At 44.0% G+C, this 14609-nt stretch overlaps 1 non-coding gene across 1 annotated transcript; it reads left to right on the top strand.

Moving 5' to 3' along the window:
* Positions 1-392: 392 nt before the first annotated feature.
* Positions 393-499, top strand: LOC118973524 (U6 spliceosomal RNA). Its single transcript, XR_005062923.1, has one exon. It is a non-coding gene; the product is annotated as a U6 spliceosomal RNA (small nuclear RNA).
* The last annotated feature ends 14110 nt before the right edge of the window (positions 500-14609 follow it).

Genomic DNA, 14609 nt, shown 5'->3' with positions numbered 1-14609 from the left:
CAGCCCATAGGATCAAGAAAAAACTCTTTCATTAAGCACTTAATGCCTTCATAAGCTGACTCAAAGCTTGAAGAGCTGGTTACTCTGCCAGTTTTGTCCCCTGTCCCTAGGTACATGCAGGAGTTGAAGTCTTGGCTCTACGCATTCAGTGGCAACAGCCTTCTTGGAAGCAGTGAATGCTGGGATTAGACCCCAGCTGTTTGGATTTGAGAGGAAGGGCCTCAGGGCAGAAGGAAATCCCTGCTGTGAGTGCTGGGCTGGAGGTGAGAGAGGGAATGAAAATATAGCAGTTAATTGTTCAAAAATATTGTCTGCCACCCAGTCAAATAAAGAGGCATATATGCTAAGAAATGTTTGAACTGTCCTATGTCTAAAGACTGAAAACAAAAAAAGTGCTCCCTTCAGCAACACATACACTAAAACTGGAAGGACAACGAGAAGATTAGCATGACCCCTGCACAAGGATAATGTGCAAATTTGTGAAGCATTCCATAGTTTTAATGAGTTTGAAAAAAAAAGACTGAAGAAAAGGCTTCAAAAAAAACAACAAATTTGGACAAAATCTTATTCTCTGAAGGGCTGCTCTGGTGAGCCCCCCCGCGTGGGTGTTTTTACAGGTTCCTGTCTTGAGACAAAGTAGATTATAGAGTTTCTTCCTCCTGCAAGACTCAAAGCTGCAGGGAGAGCCTGAGAAACAGTTGAACCTTAATAAACACTCTTAAGAGAAAGGAGGGAAGAAAGAATTGAGGGCCAATAGAATTGGCGAATCATAACTAATTAAATTGTTTTTTCTTCTCTGACTCTGATTCTATTAAATAAACAGGGATGATCTTAGTAAAATACGTTCTGGCTGACTTTATGGTATTCTGTTACCAGCACTGCAGCCAGGAGACCTAGGTTCCAATTCCAGGTGGGTCTCTATCTGTGTGATCCTGGGCAGTCTTGGCCCTTCTCTGAGCCTGTTTCCCTTTTTATATAGCCAGAGGATTGAATCCATTTGCACAAGTCCCTATATATTTAATTCTACATTTCTCCAATTTTAGATCAGTAAAAAATTTCCCCTCTATTTATCTACCCCTGAATTTTGCTTTCTGATTTATTTCAGTCCTCATCTTCTCTTCACTTTTTCTTCTCATTCTATCTGCTCAGGCAAGCAAGGCACAGCAGTTGGCAGGCTGTATTCCAGACTCTTGATTTGGGTTTACAGAGTACGTTCTGCCCCCTGAATCTGTTCAGGAATTGAGCCTCCTTGGCTAGAACTCCAGCAGCCAAGGGAGCTCAGAACCTGTGCTGGGAAGGACCCTATCCAGGCCTGAAGGAGATGGGGCCAAGGGAGTCTGATGCGGGAGATGGCATGCTAGCCTCCTCCAACTACATTCCCTGCTGAAATGAGCCTATTTATGAATCCAGTTTCTCACCAGGCAAAGTGCGCCCAACAGTAATACAAGCTGCCCTAGAAAAAGCAGTGACCAAACTAAGATGGTGACAGTCATTCTGATGGGAAGGAAATCACCTAGTCGGTTCCCCAGCTCAGGAGGCTTGGCACAGTCTTAATATTTGATACGTACACTCGAGATATTCCTGGGCTCCTTCATGTTAATGGACCCAAAATAAGGACCTTGTTATTTATGTGTTATTCTAAGTCAGGATACTTGCTCTTTGAATACAAAATGTCTGGATGAGTGACTGGGTTTTCACTTAAGAAATGATTTCTTGACATCACTTTAGCTCAGATAGAACAATGAACCACCCAACCACAGTACCCCAGGCACTCCTGAACAGGCAGCTCGTGTACATGGCAGGCGCTTCTCCATCAGCCTCTGAAGCCACTTACGATATTAAAATGTGTCAGACAGACACCAGCTAAATCTAAAAGAAGTCAGAAATTTGATACAACCGAAACTACCATGTGCAATGGACACATGCTATCCTTTTAGCCTTACCTTATTCACCCACATTAGATAATGTGGAAAATTCTTCAGATGACCTGAAGAATTTTTTCAGACAGGTTGCTTGAAATCTTATTCTCCCAATATTAGTCCTTTCCAAGTACACAAGTGTTAAGTTTCACTTATTAGCCCAATTTCTTATTCACCTGTTGTCAGCATCTCTGACCTCTTCATGTTACAATATTCATTGAACATCTGATATATGCCAGGCACCATGTTAGGATGACACAAGGCTGAACAAGACACAGTCCTGATCCAGGAGGGCTCATGGTCTAGTCGGGGAAAGCTACACTTAGACAAAGAATGGCAAGTAATGAGATGTATGCCAAGAAAAGACACAAGAAAAGGAAAATCACCCCTGTAAGAAATCAGAGGGAATGGCTTGGTTTTCTCAGTAACTATGGACACTCAGTGCAGGAGGGACTTTACAGATTATCTGTTCCAACCCCGTCATTTTGCAAATAGAGAGATGGAGAGGGGAAGTGGTCACACGGTTTTAAAGCTGGGGCCAATAGATAAATTCTTCTCTTTTGCTGCTGATGACTTATTGTATGTTTCTCAAATAGCTTTTGAAAGTAGATGGAATGAAGTCAGAAGTATACTACTGAAACAAATCCATTTTGTTTTCCAACTAAAAACATGCAAGATACCTCACCAATATTTGTTAAGCAAGAAGATATTTATTCTAAGATTACCATCCTCAAGTGACTGCCATTTGCCTTATATGTATGTTTTTAAGTCTTCCCTTACCCCCTCCTACCACTACTCTTAACCATTATGATCCTTCATGAGAAACTTATCAGTATACTTGTATATTTGCCCAGCACTTTGAAGTTTAAAAAGTACTTTAAAGGCCATTGTCTCCATTTTGAGAGTCAAGTTGCAGGCTTGATAGTTTTAGAGGGACTTGATACACAGGAGGAAGTTCAGAATGGAGCTAAGTACATGATTGCAGCGTCAGGGAGCAAAACCTACAAGGCAGGTGAAGGGGGCAGTATACATGGCACTGCTTTCATGGGCAAGACAAGCAGAACAGTGCGGGAATGGATTTCCAGTCTGTGAGGCCTGGTGAACTGGGAAGCAGCGAAACACATGCTGAGCGACTCCTGTGTGGAAGGCACCATGCGAAGCAGGTCTGAAGATTAATAAGTAAGGCACCCCTTCAAAGAGGACCTTGGGTTGCTGTACAATCTTTGTAAGCCTCAGAGAATGGAAGGCGTGAGTGAACAGAAGCCACAGGGTAAGAGAAGTGGGTGCACCAAATTCCTGAAGTGTGGTCTCAGCTTCTCCAGGGGAAATGGAATCGCCCCAGCTAGTGGAAGGAAGGCAGGCACTGAGGCTCTTCACTGGCTATTGAACATGGCAACCGGACACATGCAGGCAGGGGTGGAAGATATCATCACAGGAATGGAACTTGAGCCCCTTTTCCTGGACATCTTGTAGGTTGAATTCTTAGTGCTTCATTTCAGTTGTTGAGTGGATTCTCATGAGTGAGTTTCTACTCACTTTACAGACAACAGGATTTTAATAATGTTTATGTAGGCTGAGAAAGGCCAAAAGGACAATTTGTGTGATATTTAAAACTTGGGGCTCCACGGCTAAGTGCTAGTGGGGATGCAGAGGAGCAGCTAAGGGGAGAGGAGGGAGACGGCCACTGGGATGGCAGGTGCTCAGCAGGCATGACCCGCAAACAAGTTACTAGCCACCTTCAAATGAAGGGCACTCAGAAATCCCGTCAGGACTCTCAGATCAGAGTGAGCAGGGGGTCGGGGCTGGACAGGGAAGGTGAGAGCCAGGGCAGAGAAATTTGAAGAAACCAACAGTGAAGACAGAAACATCAGAAAGGAGGGCAGGTTTGGGACTCGTGTACCAGAGGCAGTAAACTAGTATTTGGAGCTTCAGACCCACGAGGCTGTGCTTCATGCATCTGAACTGCACATTCTCCTTGCTCACTTAAAATAGCCCCTGGCAGTGCTTAGGAGATTGGCCACATGCTTCGGGCAGATAACCGGGGCCTCCATGTGCCAGCCTCCTTTCCCACTGCTCCCACCTGGCCCACTGGTTCTCTCCTCCAGAGCCTCTATCTGGATTCTTCCCCACAAATCTGTTGTATCCTCTCCATCCTTCAAGAGTCACCTCATATGCCACCTCCCACAAGAAGCCTTTCCTGATCCATCCCCAGAGGGCATGTGTTCCTTCCCCATAGCATGTACCTATGACACTTTTATTACCCTGCATTATAATAATTTGTGTGCCTGTCTGAGCTCCTACATCCACCCCTCAGAGAACTTCAAAGGCAGCAACCCGATCTCATTCATCAATGTATCTGAAGAACTGGGAGTAAGAACTGGTATGCCACAGATGCTTGATTTCAGCCAGTGCACACCTGGGACAAAGCTTTTGTCAGCCTTCAGAGGTTGTGAGCTGGACTCTGCAGTCAGACAGCTCAGGCCCTAATACTTGTCTCTGTCACTAGCTAGGAGACCTAGGGCAATGTAACTCATCTGTGTGCCTCAGTTTTCTCATCTGCCAAATGAGTATAATTGGACCTATCTCACAGGGACTTTGGAATGGTCTATGCAAAGCCCCTAGCATACTGTCTGGACACAGTGAGCACTCAATTAATGTAGGAAATGGTTAGGAATATGGGCGAAGAGGTGGGTGAACTCTTTTTGATTTCCAAGAGTGCTTTCTTTCATTTGTGCTACATACCCACCTGGAAGTCCTTGTCTCTCTTCTTTAAAGCACATATCTGCACATAGCAGCTCTATATCATTTCAGTACTATCAGATTTCTAGCCGTATATAATAGGAATGCTAGTAGGTAATTTGTTAACAAAGATTCAAAATAACCAAGTCCAAGAGATTTTCTTCAAAGTAGTTTACCAATTCATCCACCCATCAAACATGTGCCCCTGAGCTGTAGAAGTCCTATGAAGCCCATAAAAATGAACGTGAGCAAGAGGAAATCCCTGCTCTCGTGTGTTCCATAGTCTCCTGGGGCAGAAGTGGTCAGTGTCCAGATGGAGCTATGAAGAGGGACTGTCGGAGTCCAGAGAGGGAAGCAGCTGCCTCTGTGCTCAGTGAGGAGAGCGGGGATCAGGAGCTGTGGCAGGCTTCACAGAAGAGGTGACAATTGAGCTGGACCTGAACAAGTGAGTAGGAAAAAGCAGGTCAGAAAGAGGAGGTGGGAGCTCCTCCAGGTGCAGAGAGCAGCTTGTGCAGAGGGACAGAATCCTGATGATTCACATCCAGAAACTGGTTATGTCAGCGAGTCTAAAAAGCTCCCAAAATCAATCCACATCATCCTAATAACCACATAGACCTTATTTAAAATAAAAACATTTTTGCCAAATTAGTTATACATCCCAGAAGAGATCCTCTTATTGCTAAAATATATGTTCTCTCCTTCGTTCTTCCCAAATGATTTGATGGTTATTTTTCTGAATTATATTTCTGATTTCTGTTGAAAAACAAGTGCCCTCAGAAAGTTCCTTTGAACCCAGGAGCTAAACCAGGCAGCACAAGGTAAAAACTGCTTAGTTAGTTCATCCCAAGAGCAGCCTCTCCATAATCTCTGAACCATACCAATAAATAGAGTGATTTCAGCTCTCTAAAGCCAGCAAAGAGATAATTTAGGGCTAAACTAAAGATGAACAGGCATCGAGCTCACTTATCCTGTTTGTTTGTTCCTCCAGATACTCTCTGAGGATGATGGAAAGTGGATGCAGCCAGAGGCCTCTTTCACAAAAGCACAAGTGGAGGAGGAAATTTTGTTCACAGCTTTGCAGGGAAACTAGCCAAATGCAGTGGCCAGCGGTCAGAAAATACCTTTTCTTTCTAGTGCAGAAAGGAAGTGAGACTAAGACTTTGACCCAGAAACACACACATATGCAGACACACACACTCTTCATGTCAAATTAGACTCCCATCTCTTGAGACGGGATTATAATCTTGCTGAAATTACAGAGACAAAGCTAAGGTTTCATTACACTGTCCTGTATCTGACAAGAACGCGTGATCCCTTGGGAATTAACTATTTAAGCAGCCTTTGCATGTTCAGAATTTATGATCTGCAGCAACGTGGCCTGTTGGGACTAGGACAGTTGTTTGTTTCCCTTTTGTCCCGGGGCCTAGGTGGGGCTGAGGACCTGGAATTGCCAGCTGCCATGGACAGCCAGCCCTTCCTATGGTTGGTTACTTGAGCCAGTACAGTCTCTGTGATTGCTTTAAATGCATTAAAGAGAACCAGGCTGTGTCAGTGTGAGCTTGAATGAATTGCTTCTCTTTCTTAGACCTAGTTTTCTCATCTGCTAAAAGGAGTAGGGGTGGGGTGGGGGACTAAGAAAACCCTGAGATTCTCAAAATTTTCTGGTTTAATTGACCTGAGAAGGGGTCTCTTTCTACCATTTTGGTTTGGGAGTATTCTGTGGGGGCCAGAGGGATTGAGATCCCTCAAGTTCATTCATGGGGAACCAAAGTGATTATGGGGGTGAAGGGCTTAGTCTAGCAGCCAAGACTGCTATGGAGAGACCACAGCCTGTTTTCCAGAACCAGAGGCCTCACAAATTTTAAACTTGTATTATGGATGCATGCTACAGAGGAAAGAACACAGAAAGAATACAAGTCCTAGTTGAGAGTCTAGCCACAAACTATTGCACTGAGATTGAGACCAGGGCAAACCCCTATCTTAGGAACTCAGATGACTTATGGGTAAAATGAATGGGGTGGACAGACTCTAAGGAGACCCCTATGGTCCATGCCTCCCAGAATATCCTCCCCTCAAGTGTGGGCAGGACCTGGTACTTGTTTCTAACTAACAGAATATGGCAAAGGTGGTAGTATGTCACTTTAAGATTATATTGCATAAAACTGTAACACTCATCTTACCAGCAGACTCTGTATTGACTATATATATATACCCTTGCTGGTTTTGATACAGCAAGCTGCCATATACAGAGGTCTACATGGCAAGGGACTGAGGGTGACCTCTGACTGACAGCCCACAGGAGCTGAAGCCCTCCCTCAGCCCAAGAACCTTCAGGAATTGAATCCTGTCAACAACCACATGAGCTTGGAAGTAGGTCTTTCCCCAGTCAAGCTTCAGATGAGACCCCAGGCCTACCTAACACTTGGATTAGAGCCTTGTGAGAAACTCTGAGACAGGGGACCCAGCTAAGTTATACCTAGACTCCAGACCCACAGAAACTGTGAGATAATTAATGTGTGTTGTTTGAGGCCACTGAGTTTGTGGTGACTTGTAATACAGTAATAGATAACTATGCAATGAAGCAGTTGGAACTTTCTATATCTGACATCCTGTGAGTGTGATAATTATATATTTATGCTATCAGCATTATATGCATAAATAAAACTATTATGGCACAGACAAACACATTGTAAGCTGCTGTCACTGTGCTGGGCTGAAAATAATTTATTTTTCTAGAACTCCTAGGGTACTTGTTCTATATTTAGGTTCACATTTAATCAGGCCTCAGTTCCAGGCTTCTTCCTGCTGATTGCAAACGCCATACTCACATGCACAGGTCCACATTCACACGCACAGGTCCTGCATTACACTGAGTTTAATCAGAGATCAACCTGAAATAAAATGACCCGAGCAGAAAAGAGGAATCTTCTGGAACAGATTCTGAGGACATGGAGCAATGGGCTTTGGTATTATTATGTGGTAGTGTTCTCTGAGAGAAAGGACCAAATAGCAGAATCTGCCAAAGTGAATTAAGCCTGAGGAAGAATTAGACTAGCAGGGGAACCCCATTTTTGCAATTAAAAACATGTGGCCACTGTATTTTAATAACATCTAAAAATATTTGGCTTCATTTTATGTACAGAAGTATTTTGCTCAGAGTATCAAAGAGTCTTAATAAGCTATATGTTATGTATAACATATTTTGCTCTTTTTCAAGCCTGCTTTTCTGGAATTCTTACATCCTCTACAAATAAAATTGACATTGTGGACTGCCTCATTTTGTACATGAAAGGGATGGGATCAAAGTTTGACTAGTGTTTGAGGTGGTGGTTGTTGGAAGGTTCCAGAGTGGAGCTGGAGAATTATGTATGGCCCCCACACATCCCTAAGTATGAGGACAGGCAAGTCTTTGCTTCTTGCACAAGGGCCATCTAGGCCAATGGGGGAGCTGGATGCTTTCTGTCCCCAGTGAGTCTTACAGGAGCTGATACTGCAGCACACTGAAGAGCAAGATGCCAACAAGCGCCAAGGAGGTAAAATGTTCTGAGATCAGTGCAAGCCTGGGTGGCCAGGGAGCAGTGCTCAGTAAATGTTTTTGAATAAGTGAATGAAGCATTAATTCCTGCACTTAGAGGCCTAGCAGTGGTATTTCCAGGGGTTGCCCCCCTCCACTTCAGCTTCAAAGGAAGAATAAGATCCACCACTGCTTTCAAGGAACTTACGGATGAGACAGGCAAGACTCACATAGTAAAACACGTAATGTAAGACTGAAGTATAACACGATAAATAGAAGGGGGCAAGGAGTTCATCGAGCCTCGGGGAATTTGGGGACATTTCAGGAGACAGGAATTTCTGGTGACCCCTCCAAAGCCCTGGCAAAAGGCTGAATTAGGCGAGGGAGATTTGTGGACGTTTTTTGATGAATTAATTTAAGCTTTAAAAGTCTCCTGCTGCGTGTAACCCAACAGGAGGCCTTTCGAATTCCAAGTTTAAGGTAAAATGAGGTGCCCTCCTCCTTCAGGTGCCCCCTGCCTGGTCTCAGCCCCTGCACGCTCCCGGGCAGCGGCCTCTGCTCGCCCAGGCACCTGACGGGCTGGAGTGGCTGGCTGAGCGGGAATGCCCGGGGTCTGGGCTCGGCCAGGGGCAGGTCCCGGCTCCGCGCCGCCCACGACGGCCAGCCCCAGGGCCGCAGACGGGCTGCAGCGCAGGCCTGGCCCGGCCATTGTAGCGCGCGCCGCCTTTGTGCGCCCCGGGCCCTCGCGCCCCGCCGAGCGGCCGCCTTCTGCAAAGATCCCCCCCGCCGCGCCGCCGTACCTGGCCCTTTGTCACCAGCTGCCAAAGAATTCAGAAAATCAAATTTATTTCCCGATTACCGCCGGAGCGCCTCTTTGTGCAGCGAGGTCTCTTTAACTGTTGAAATTCCAGCAGACATTGTGAAGGTCTTTATGGCGCAAAAGAAAAGCCGGCCGCTTGGGCCCTCGCCCCCGCCCAGCTCCCCTGACTTCCAAGTCCCTGTGGGAACTCGCCATGGACGTTCTTCTCTCAATAAAAAACGCTAACGAGCCCCAAGACATTGCGTTCTCAAGTGTCTTGCCTGTTAAAGGGGATAAATCAATAGGCACCTTGAATTCGGAGGGTGTGTTTCCCTTGGGAATGAGTCGTTGAATGGTAAGTCCATTTCCTACTAGCCCAGCACTGGCCTCAACTTGCCAGGCAAGTCCAGTTTCATCCCCTTTTGAGTTTCACCACTAGTAGCCCCTACCAAGTGCCAAAGTCCTGTCGAAGCTGCAGCTGATCTGAAAATGCCTCTCTGAGCCGGATTCTCAGGTCTTGTGAAGATGAAAAAGATGTTACCTTTGTGACCCTTGAGTAGGTTGATTCCTTCTGAAATGAATACAAAGCATTGCTTTGCCTTGCCAAGTTCTGATTTTTTTAATTTTGTTTTTGGTGATTATGTGGGAAAATAAGTGACCTTTTAAATTTTTTTAAAGAAAACTGATGCAAGAAGAAAGGCGATCTAGGGTAGGCACATGCTTATAACATGTATCATCTACTTTTTGTCCACTCATCAAGTAATGCTTAGAAGACATGGATGTGCACAAGTATACCAACATATCAACCTCACTCCAGTAACACTTGCCCATGAAAGCAGTTATCATTCATATACTCATTATAAAATATATACTCTCATTATAAAATAATATATAGCACAAAAATTTGAACTATATAGTCATGAAGCAAAGAAATCCACAGGAGAATTTGGTCCAGTGGTTGTAAATTACACATTATAAAGCTTCTGCAAACACTAAAAAATATATATATATATATATATATATATATATATGGTGTTTGGGCAGGAGTCTTTTTATTTCCTTTACCTCTTTTTTTATCATGAGAATTTGGAGATGCCACTCAGCTTTCCTGTGACTAAAGGAAGCAAGTATAAATCAATGCCACATTTGCTACCAAACCACTTCTTTCCTCTCTTTATAGACATCTGTGTGACTCCTCACACTCTCACACACACACACACACACACACACACCTGCACACCCTGCACAAGTACTCGGCCCACTCAGCTTCCCCATAATTTCACAAAAGAGTAACTCTAATGTTTTCTGCTTTGTAGGGAACCACTGGGCACAGCAGTAAATTGGATACCTACACCAGAGAAGGCCTGAGAGGCGTAATCAAATAAGGGAGCCACTTGAGCTGAACTCCCAGCAGGAGCAGGAGGGAAGCCTGGAGAGGGTACAGGTACTTTTTATCCAGCCTTGCAGGAGAGCACCAACTTCCTGCTGCTATAAATTTGTCTGCAAATTTTTTTTCCTCATTCAGACAGAGAGCTGGGGTCCAGGAGACACTGGCTTGATATGATAACTTGATTACGGCTGGGACAGATGACACGGGAGCACCATGTCAGCTCAAAGGAATCTGTGCTCTCCTCTTTAACCTCTCCTCAGGAGCCTACAAATTATATCTATTAATGTATCAGCCCCCTGGCCTCACATGAATACGTTGTCTGCGTAAATGTATGTCAGTCATTCACCAGGGCCTTTGTGGAATTTCCACCACATTTTCATTTCTCTAATAAAAAGTTTATTTTTTATTGTTGGGCCCTTCTGACAATGAATGCCTCACAGCCTGCCACCTCCTGCCACTTTGGAGTGATAAGTCAAGTTCATCTGCCAAAGTGTTCAGAGAATCATTTAACTGGATTCCTGGGCAGCTGGAACATGTCCAGGGGAGGGACACGTCAAGGAGGGGGTGGTCTGGAAACCATGTTCAGGGCAGCATAGATGGGAAAGCTAGGAATTCACCTGGAGAAAACACAGAGAATGGAAGGTGGGAAGAAGTGCTAAAGTGCAGCAGGATGAGCATTTTCAGAGGCCCTGAGAGAGTCCAGGAGAGGTGGGAGTTCTCCAAAGGCCAGCATAGTGTCTGGATGAGAAGCAGGCCACAGGCTGGCCCCCCAGGCCAATACGAGGGAAGCTGCCATGTGACCACAGCTGCAGGCATCACAACATCCCCCCTGGTCCTAAGCTGGCAGACAGCCGCCCATTGAAAGGCTGAGAAACTTCAGCTCCAATATTGTGGGGGTTTTACATTGAGGGTTAATTGAACAAACAATACAATGTACAGATTTTGAAGTGTGTAGTTCAATGAGTTTTGACAAATGTAACCTCTGTAGCCACCACCTCAGTCAAGGTATAGAACTGTTACCCTGGAGAGTTCCCTTGTGCCCTCAACAGTCAAGCCACACCCACTCCCTCCCCAGGCAACCACCGTTCTGATTTCTATCACTCTAGATTAATTTTGTCTGTTTTTGAGCTGCATTTAAATAAAACCATTCAGTGTGTACTCTTGTGTGTCTGTTTCCTTTCACTTAGCATGCTTTTAAGATTCATCCGTGGAGTTTGTTCCTTTTTTCTTGCTGAGTAATATTTCCTAGTAAGGACATAATGTGTTTTGTTTGCCCATTCTCCTGCTGATGGGCATTTGGGTTGTTTCCAGTTTGAGGCTATTATGAGTACAGCTGCTATGAACAGCCTTGCATAATTTTTCACTGCTGGGTTATAGTATAGACATATATTCAAATGCCATTTCAAAGAAGACCACTAAGTTGGAAAAACCTGAGATCACAAAAGGTGTGGTCTTCAGTCAAGACAGAGGGGAGCTTCTGGAGCCTGCCAGTTTCTGACTGTCTGCAGCCTCCAGAGACAGAACAAGTTGCATCCCCATTCCTCTCATGGGTGGGCAGGAAGCATACATCAGGACTGGTCTAAGGCAGCCCAGGGTGCTTCATGAGCAAGAATATCTACCTCAGCCAAATGCACAATGGCCATCATTCAAGTCTACTCAAAATGTTTGAATTTACATCTACTGAGCTCCTACTATGTGCACCCTGTGTGTACATTAGGGTCTATGGGAAGAGAGAGATGAAATTGAATTTGATAAGCCTGTCTTGGAAGTGCTTGCCATCTGAAAGTAATAGATTATGAAACCATAACCCAGTGGGAACAAACACTGCTGGTCAGCTGCCATGCTGGTGTGCTGGGAGATGTTCAAGCAACCTGCAGAGAGAACGCTGAGCCTGCCCCAGTGAGCTCTGGGGAAAGAGCCCCCCACCCTGGGAGAAAGAGAAGAGTACATCAGGCCAAGGGACAGGTGGGATTTAGACATGGAACAGGTATTGAAAGCATGGATCTGCTGTATTCCCCTGGGACATGGAATCTCTATGTAAGGTGTCACCATGTGTACTCTTCACCTCCATCTTCAGGTGCCCCTGAGGATAACACTGGCACAAGGGCTTTGAAGGTCACATCAAAGCCACCAATACACAGAATTCTGGTTATGTGAGGACCCTTTACAGTTCATGGTTTACCCAAGGACAGATGGGGAAACTGAGGCCTATGCTAAGAGAAGTTACTTTCCCAATGTCACAAGGCAAAAATGTTTCCACCTCAGGACAATCATAATTCTACTGTATCAGTCTGCTATTTATTATAAAGTTCTTACTATAAGATAGAGACTTATTTATACTGCTTGGTGTTGGAGGGATAAGATTAGCACATTTTCTGTAGGCTCAGCAGGTTAATTAATCAGACTTGGCCTATGTGCGGCTGTTACGTTGGAAGAAACATGTTTTAATCCAGCAATATCTAAACTGTGTGATAGAAACAGTAGACCATGTTATGACAGGGCCCATGTGGTTTTGAACCATTTGCCTCCTATACCAGGTTGTTTATTTTTCTAGTTGTTAGGCTTTTGGTTTATTTCCATGTCATTTTTCCACACCAGTTTGACAACTGAGAAATCATGGACTACTGTATAAGCTACTTTACATCTTGCTTTTTTGCTTTCTTCTATGGAGTAAAACTTTCTTACTTTGACCAAATCACTCTGGTCTTTAAAAACATTGACATGTATTGTATTACAACAAGGGAAAAAAATTGTTTGAATATGTTGAAGTTCCATACTGTCTTACGTTATAAACAATGATTTAAAAGGAAAAAAAGACATAAATTTAGATTTATGCAAATATGGTGGGAATTCATTCAAAATAAATATGCAAATCAGATGAAATAAAGACAACAATGTTCATGATTCCCACTCTGTGGTTTTTCGATAATACTAAAAATTATACAGCACTTTATACCTACACTCCTCTTTAAATTTTTCAAAACATCTTTACATCCATTCTTTTACTGGCACTCCTGACAAAATGGGCAAGGCATGTATTATCTCCATTTTGCAGATTAAGTAAACAGAGGCTGGGAGTAAGCAGTTTATCCGTGTTTACATAGGTAGTATGTCCACATGGCCTCCACCACACCATCCTTTGCTCACAGAGCAATGCAGTACCATGCAAAAATGCCACCAGCACCCAAAGAAAACACAGGGAATGGCATCCTTAACAGAGTAGTTCTTTCTGAGCTAATTGTGAGATCTATGATGACAGAAGACTTTTTTTTTTTTTAACACACACTCATTTCCATATGACTTCTACCAGAAACAGGACTGGCTACAAAATTTTTGATATCATGGATAAATGCAAGTATGGAGCCCTTTGTTCAAAAGGCAGGAATGTCATTAAAGGTCCTAAAATATAACACCTTTTCCTTTTTTCTATGGTCTCTATCTCTTGACTTGTCATGTGGTTTTTATTTGCTATTTAATGTCATTCTAAGTAAGGAGAAATTAATTTTTAAATTATTAGCACGAGTTTTACCACTCATCTTTCAGTTGTACGATGCCAGCTTTAAATGAAAATATAAGAGCATTCAACTCCTATGCAGAATCATCGAAATTATGAATTTTTATTTTGTAGCCCATATATATGCATATGTTTTTTGGTCTTACCAGAACATTGGAGCTTCTCAAAACTAACCCAATTGTTATTATTTTACTTGGAAACATACACACACACCCCCAGTGCTGTCTGCCCCTTTGCTTACCAATGAGGCTCCTCAGAGGACCTGCAGCTCCCTTTCTCTCCCTCTCCTTCTGTCTTTATTTTCAGGGTAAATGACTGGCTAATATGGGGAAGTCACCTGAGTAAGAAAGATATGATGGGGTTCATTGGGGAATTGTGTTTCTTAGAACACCATTGTCTTCTTTCTGCATCCTTATATACTAGTTGGAACCCAAAGCATGGCCTCTTGGGGCCATCAGCACCCCACTTACTCAGTTGCAGCACTTACCGTGCTTTGACTTTCACTGAATTCCCATGCGCTATGGACCCGCTGGAATTCTGTGCTCCTGAAGCACGGAGAAATCCTCTCTGCAAATGGGGACAACAAGGAACTGCATGGACACACATACTGCATGTCCTTTGCTCCACTGTCCCATTGAACTTCACCTACAAAACGGAAGTTCAGCAATGAAATTATTAAGAATGTCAAGACGGTGATGGCATGGCATTAAGCCAAGCAGGGCCCATTCAAGCAC

This window comes from Manis javanica, chromosome 3 (genome assembly GCF_040802235.1).
Source record: "Manis javanica isolate MJ-LG chromosome 3, MJ_LKY, whole genome shotgun sequence".
NCBI lineage: Eukaryota > Metazoa > Chordata > Mammalia > Pholidota > Manidae > Manis > Manis javanica.
This window is presented reverse-complemented; position numbering and strand designations above follow the sequence as displayed.